Here is a 7,770-nt window from a genome sequence, read left to right as displayed (position 1 = left end):
AAAAAAGATCTCAGTTCTTCCTATCTGGATTTATAGATTCAACACAATTCCAGTCAAAATCCCATTAAGTTATTTTATGGATATCAACACATGAATTCTAAAGTTTGTATGGAGAGAGAGAAAATCAAGAACAGCCAGCACAATTTTGAAGGATAAGAACAAAGTTGGAGGACTGACAATCCTACCTCAAGACTTACTCTGAAGCTACAACAATCAAAACAGTGTGGTATTGATGAAATAGACAAATAAATACATGGAATATTATAGAGAGCCCAGAAATAGAACCACATAAACTTTGTCAACTGATTTTTGAAAAAGAAACAAAGGCAATGCAATGGGGGAAAAAAATGATAGTCTTTTCAACAAGTGATGCTGGAACAACTGGACAACCACAGCAAAAAAAAAAAATTAATCTAAGCACAAATGTTACATTCTTCAGAAAATGTAACTGAAATTGGATCATAGATCTAGAATACACTGGGTTTGGTGATGACTTTTGGAATATAATACCAAAGGCACAATCCATAAAAGAAGTAATTGATTAGCTGAGCTTCGTTAAAATTAAAATCTTCTTCCCTGAAAAAGAAACTGTCAAAAAATGAGAATACGAGCCACAGGTTTGAAGGTAATATTTGCAAAAGACATAACTGATAAAGGACTGTTCTCCAAATTATACTAAGAATTCTTACAGCTCAACAGGAAAATGAACAACTTGATGAAAAAAAGTGGGCAAAGACCTAAACAGACACCTCACCAAAGAAGATATACAGATGGCAAATAGGCATATGAAAAGATGCATAATAGTATGTGTCATTAATGAAATGCAAATTAAAACAATGAGATACCTCTTTGAGCTCTTTTTAAATGGTGAAAAATCCAAAACAGTGAAATCACCAAATATTGGCAAGGATGTGATGAGGAATTCTCATTCATTCTGGTGGGAATACAAAGTGGTACAGCCACTTTGGAAGATTGCTTGGCAGTTTCTTATAAAATTAAACATACTCATACCACACAATCCAGCAATAGCACTCTTACGTGCTATTTCAACCCAAATGAGTTAAAAATTCACATCCACCCAAAAACCCACACGTGGATATTTATAGCAGTTTTATTCATAACTGCCAAAATTTGGAAGCTACCAAGATATCTTTCAGTAGGTGAATGGATAAATTGTACATCCAGACAAGAGAATATTATTCAGTGCTAAAAAGATATAAACTATCAGTTTATAAAGAGACATGGAAAGACCCCCAGTGCATATTATTAAGTGAAAGAAGACAATCTGAGAAGACTAAATACTAATGATCTGAACTATATGACATTCTGGAAAAGCCAAAATTTTAGAGACAGTAAAAAGACCAGTGGTCCAGGGTTGAAGGGAGGGAGGGATTGATAAGGGAAGAATTTTTAGGCAGTGAAACTATTCTGTATAATACTGTAATGGTGGAGACACATCATTGTACCTTTGTCCAAACCCATAGAATGTCGTGACACCAAAAGTGAACCCCAGTGTAAACTATAGGTTTGGGGTGATAATGATGTGTCAGTGTAGGTTCATTAATTGTAGCAAATATGCTACTCTGCTATGAGATACTGATAGTGAGGGAGCTATTCATGCTTGGGGACAGGAGTATATGAGAACTCTCTGCACTTTCCACTCAGTTTTGCTGTGAACCGAAAGCTGCTCTTTAAAAAAAGTCTATTTTTAAAAAAGTATGCATCAGATTATGCTAAGATATTCACATATTTGTCTCATTTAATTCCCACAAAAACCATACTAGTATGAACCACTCTTTACTAATATTATAGATAAGATCATTAAGATACAAAAGGTTTATTTACCCAATGTCATTAGACTCCAGAGTGAATACTTGTATCCATCACAAATTCAAAACATTTTGCAAAATTCCTTGCAACTCTATAACAGATTTTTTTGTATGTGTATCATCAACAAAAGCAAAAAAGAGTCATTCTCGAAGGATGGTATTATTTAATGAGATTTAAATGAGATGCTATTTGGGAAGAAAACTTAGTAAAGCTGGGTGATAAGGCTGAATAATACTATTACAGATTAAACAACAACAACCTTGTGTTAAAGCAGACTCACCTACTTGTGGTCCTTGAGCCAAATTTGGCCACTGAGTATTTTGTTCTTAGCTACTCTAATGTGGGAAGGATATTTCACATATAATTTCATACATCAGGTCATTTGTAAAACTATGCCCAGATTGTGATATGGCATCAATGAGCTAAAAATGGTTGTGGCTCACCTTCTTAAGTGGTGCATGTTTTCTTCAGTCCTTTAGTACCCCATCATCCCCTATTGTCTCTCTGTCACTAGGGAGGCTAGGTGGCAGCTACCCTTTATGACAGCATTTCTCCTATAATTTTTCATCTACTAGAATCAAGGAAAATTTTTTATATCCACTTCTTTATAAGAAATAAAAGATAAGGCAAGAGGGTCCCATGTTTCATGAAAAACAGGAAAAAAATTTATTTGTGGAACTGTTGAATATCCTATGTTTAATATGTCAATATTTCATGTCTGTGTAAAAGAACGCCACTTAATTCACGGATATGGAAAAAAAAAGAATTCTGACTAATATATGGAAAAATGTATGGTAAAAGTTTAATTAATTGAAAAATACTGATATTTAAACAGGACTTATTTTGAAATTCAAATAAAATATGTGGTGCTACAATGAAATGCAAATGTGTATTAACTGNGTAAAAGTTTAATTAATTGAAAAATACTGATATTTAAACAGGACTTATTTTGAAATTCAAATAAAATATGTGATGCTACAATGAAATGCAAATGTGTATTAACTGAAAAAAAAATGCTCTGGCATTAAAGCCTTTTATAGCTGATAAGTTCATAAAGAAGTGTCTATAGAGGATAGCAGAAATTATGAGTCCAAAACAGAACCAAGTATTTGCAAATGCAAGTCTAGCTGGAAATACAGTTCAGAGTATATAAGATAGACTTGAGAATTTATAGGACAAAATACTGGAAAAGGTTAAGTATATTTGAGCATTCCATTGCAGCTGATAAAAGTCTGCATGTAAATAATAATACCTATTTGGCTGTGTTATTCATTCTGTAGTGCAATGATAGGCCCAAATTGAGAAAATTATTTATTATGTGAGGAAAATGCTCAAGAGGCAAATGTAGTAATTTAATACGTGAGCATGTAAAAAGGTATTGCTCTTACAGTGGTATGAAACTTGAATATAAGAGCAGAAAATGTACATGTGTTCATTGTGTCATTTATGAGGTGACTCTTTGAGCTAAAGATGTTAACATTGAAACACATCATGAACGTAGTAATGAAGACCTTCCTCATGGATATGCTCCCACGGCTTAAACCACTGAGGTGTTGATGCTTGGCTTGATGAAATGGAGGCCTAGTTGTTCATCGTCTATAGTACATAGGGTTAGTAGCATTGATATGACATAGGGCCGAAGATATACATACAAATACATGCATACACACAAACACGACGCAATCCTACAGAATTGGAAACAATTGCTTGTTCTTGACATTCAGGTAAATCACCGCCTGTCACCAGTTAAAACCCAGTCAAAAACTTGGCTTTTTGTCGTTGTTGTTGTTGTTGTTGTTATTGATATTTTAAACAGCAACATTCTTTAAATTTCTTTCCAGTAATTTTTGCACCAGTTACACAAATTTGTGATTCAAGCGGCTCGTTCTTAGAGAAACTTTAACTTCGGAAAATTAAAATGGCACCAAACTTTTGGCTCATTGTCATATGCTAAGATTGTTCTTCAAACACAAAGGGATTGCTTGAAATCTGAAATCCTCAAATTCTGTATTTAAAGACCAAATCTTAAAAAAAAAACATAAAGGACACATAATGAATGAAGAATTACAAATGGTTTTCTACTGAACCAGCATGCAATATAGTTTTACAAATCCAAATATGGTGACACTGAAAACCAGAACTCTACGAATTATAGAAACTCTCCTGCAAAGATTTGATACATGTTTGGAAGTAGCTGTATTTGAGAACATCTGTTTTCCATAATGAACTGAAGAAAACTAAGCATCATTTAAAATTAAAAGAGGCATTACAACAGAATACACAAAACCCAATGTTGACTAGAACAGAAGAAGAAAGTGAAACATTTTTTGGATCCAAACCAAAGGAGTAATGAATGAAAAAAAGGAAATTTTAATCATTGAACTTATTCAATAGCTCCCGTACTTGCTTCCATTTTAGATGAAAGTAAAATAAAATATCTGATGTTATATCTGTATACTATTATACAATAAAAATAAAGATTTTGTTTTTGGTGGTTAATTTTTTCCCCACCCATCCAGTTTTACTCATTTTAATTGGCTAGCTGGTCCAACTTGAAAGAAATGAGACATAGGCTGTTTCAAATGAAGGGTTTTATTATAACTGAAAAAATATATAGTGTACTAATTTACTTCTTAAAAAAGGACTACACAAATTTTATCTAAGTTATTTTAACATCTTTATTTAATAGTCATACCTCTGAAATTATAAAACAATATGCCTTTGTTAAAATTATGAGAAAATTCTGAGAAGGCACAAATATAAGGCTCTTTGATTTAAAAAATTTTTGAAAATGAATTTGTGTTTAGTTCATTTATTAACAATGATCATTTGAAGGGTGACAATGTGTAGAGTTATCCATTTATTACTAATGCAGCTAATGCAGCACAGACAAGCACTGAACACTAAATATGAAGGCACTGAAGACCAGACTTCTACAGAGATTTCAGAAATAGCCACTGTGAATATAACAGCTGTTGTACAAAGAGTCTATCCATGTTTAGAAGCAGAATTTTTTTTTCTTATGGAAAAAAAGATTAGATACCCTTCTGAGGGTGACATTATCTTCCCATTAAGAAGAATGAATTTGATCTTTGGCTCCAGTTAGTCTCAAAATTTACAATTTATTCTTCTTTTGCATGGACAATTAATGTTAAAGCCCATCCTTAACATTATAATAACAATATTCTTTTCTGTCAGAAGAGATCATCATCTTTTCTTTCATATGTAAACATTACCTCAATGATCAAGGTTATGACAAATTGTATTTTAAAGGGTAACATTATCCATGTCTGCCGAAGATAAAATAAATTAAATGGACAGATAGATTAGATATAAAAAGGGATATTAAAAGATTATGGAATTACTTCCCCCAAGATCTTTTAAAACAGTCCAGATACCCATCTGCCTACAATATTTTAGGTAAAGTTTGCCTAAAGCCAGCAGAATGAAGCAGAAAGATAACCTCTAGAGGTTTCCTTCAGCCATATTTTTTCTAAGATTTCACTGTGTTGCCCTCAAACTGTACTGGCATCTTCTCAGTTTTCTGATGAAGAATCTGGGTAGCATCGATTTTTTTCTTAACGTTAACATAGTGTCACTCCAATTTTTAATGCAAAAGAAAGGTAGCCAACATGGAAGGAGTAACAAAATTCAGACTCTGTATAAAAATTAAATATCATCAATCCACATAAATTTTATTAAAAGTCAGGATGCCAAAGTTAAAAATTTTTAAACCCTACTTCGTCCTTCATTATCGCAGCCTCATTGCCAAATAATAGTGATATGATTTGGATTTTCAAACAGAATTTTTATTTTCACATGTAAGTTTAAAAGCACATTTTAAATAAGCTGAAATATGTTCCCTTAATGCTAAAAGGGGGTGAAATATTATCCCCATCAAAAATAAAATTTCTTAGGTATTCTTAAGTCATAAGTGAATGCAGGGTGACCACATAAAGCCATGCGTGTTGGGCACCTCCAAAAGTCTGAGGTGGCACCTCCTCAGAGTAGGGCAGAGCAGACCCGCACAAATATCTTGATTGCCCTGGAATGACAGATCATGGCCCACTCCTTTCATAATCGTTTTCATGTTGATTTATTATAAAGAATCTGAGAAATTCGGTTTTAGTAAGTGTTGACTACTTAACATAAGAAGACCATTAATAGTTCAAAATATAACAAACTTCTGAAAGATATAGCTTCTTTTGTGAAACACCAGGAATGCTTTGCCTTTTCAAATCTGGGCATTATGCTTTTCTTGGTAGTTATTCATTTGGGAAGTTCTATTCTAAATTACTTGTGGCATTAACAATATTTTGAACTGGGTCATATTCCCCAAACTGTGCCATTTTACGAGTGTTCTGATAGTTTTATCAGCTGCACAAGTCGGAGAAGAAACCACTCTCTCCGTAACCTATGTTAAGAATGGCTTATATAATTAATTTTTGCACAAAATATTAATGAGTATAGGACAATTTTTCTCAGGTCTGAAATGATCTATTATTATTTAGGACATAATGGTAATTGTTTAGGACTAAAATTTTTTTATAGACAGGTTTGTTTATTCAATGAACAATTGATCAACAAGAGAGTCTAAGTCACCTGTGGTCCATTGGTTAGGATTCCTCCTAACAAAAACACTTAGAAGTATGAGTGAATTACAGTGGTAAATACCATGTGTGAATAACATTCAGAGAGGGGACATGAGGGAAGACAGTTGTCCAGAAGAAAAATATCTGATTGACTTTCCATAAATCAGATGTCCAAAGTTGACTTAACTTGAAAACAATGTGCTCCCTTTGTGATGGAAACCTAAGGGAATGGTGACTAGGGAAAAAGATGTAGGAACCACAATCTCAAGAAGGTATGGTATCACTTTAAAAATCCTTTACAATTCTCGCAATATGCCTTTCATTCATCAGAGGAAGAAAATATTTGTGTTTCACAAAATAAACCTCAGTGGCTTATAGTACAATTTACGCATTGTCGTTTTATAATTATAGATAACACATGATAAACGATGGATGGGGTGCTTTTACTAAACTTGATTTTTCTAATCCTAATTCAAAGAAGATAAATTCCATTATGCCGTGCATGACTGTTTCACTTTTGTGAAAGCAAGAGAAAGAGATGCCTATAGTGGTTTATGTATAGCTGCAGAAAAGGCTTACGTGGCTAGAGCAACCGACTGCCTCGTTTCTCTTTCAATTATACGGTAATCATTTAATGAAAAGAAACATTTATCACATCTCTGATCTAATCCAAGAAAAGACCAGTTATCCTTATTTAAGTTTTATGCTTTTTTTCATAAGATATTGAATATATTTATATGACTCATTGAAGCTACTTTACTGTTTTCAAATAATGCATACATCACTTTCTACAAAGAATTCAATAAATTAACAATATGTTCTGGCCACTACTCGGAGGGAAAAGACTCCAGCATACTGTAGCTGTATAAATCACAACTCCAGTTTAACATGAATTAAATGCATAAAATCCATCAGTGTCTCTGGAATTTTGCCCAAAACATTTGAAAACCACGGATAAAGCAAATGTGATGTAGTTTGGTTTGTGAAAGATTCTCTTTTCCTTCATGTTTCAGAAAGATAATAAAGCTTGAGTCAAGTGATAAAAATTGTTTAAATTTAAGACTTACAACAAGTCTGTTTAGTAAAGTTTGAAACTGGCAGGAGACTTAGCAGTTCTCTATTTTTCATTTCTTGTTAAAGATTTCATTGTAGTACCTGTAAAATGTGTGTATATGCTAAGAAACATGCAGTTTATAGTACTCATTTCAAAACCGTCTGTGTTCGAAAACAATGTTTAGCACAAGAAATCAGCAAAGACNGTGTGTATATGCTAAGAAACATGCAGTTTATAGTACTCATTTCAAAACCGTCTGTGTTCGAAAACAATGTTTGGCACAAGAAATCAGCA

Source organism: Ailuropoda melanoleuca, chromosome 16 (genome assembly GCF_002007445.2).
Source record: "Ailuropoda melanoleuca isolate Jingjing chromosome 16, ASM200744v2, whole genome shotgun sequence".
NCBI classification, from domain to species: Eukaryota; Metazoa; Chordata; class Mammalia; order Carnivora; family Ursidae; genus Ailuropoda; species Ailuropoda melanoleuca.
Note: the sequence above shows the minus strand (reverse complement) of the source record.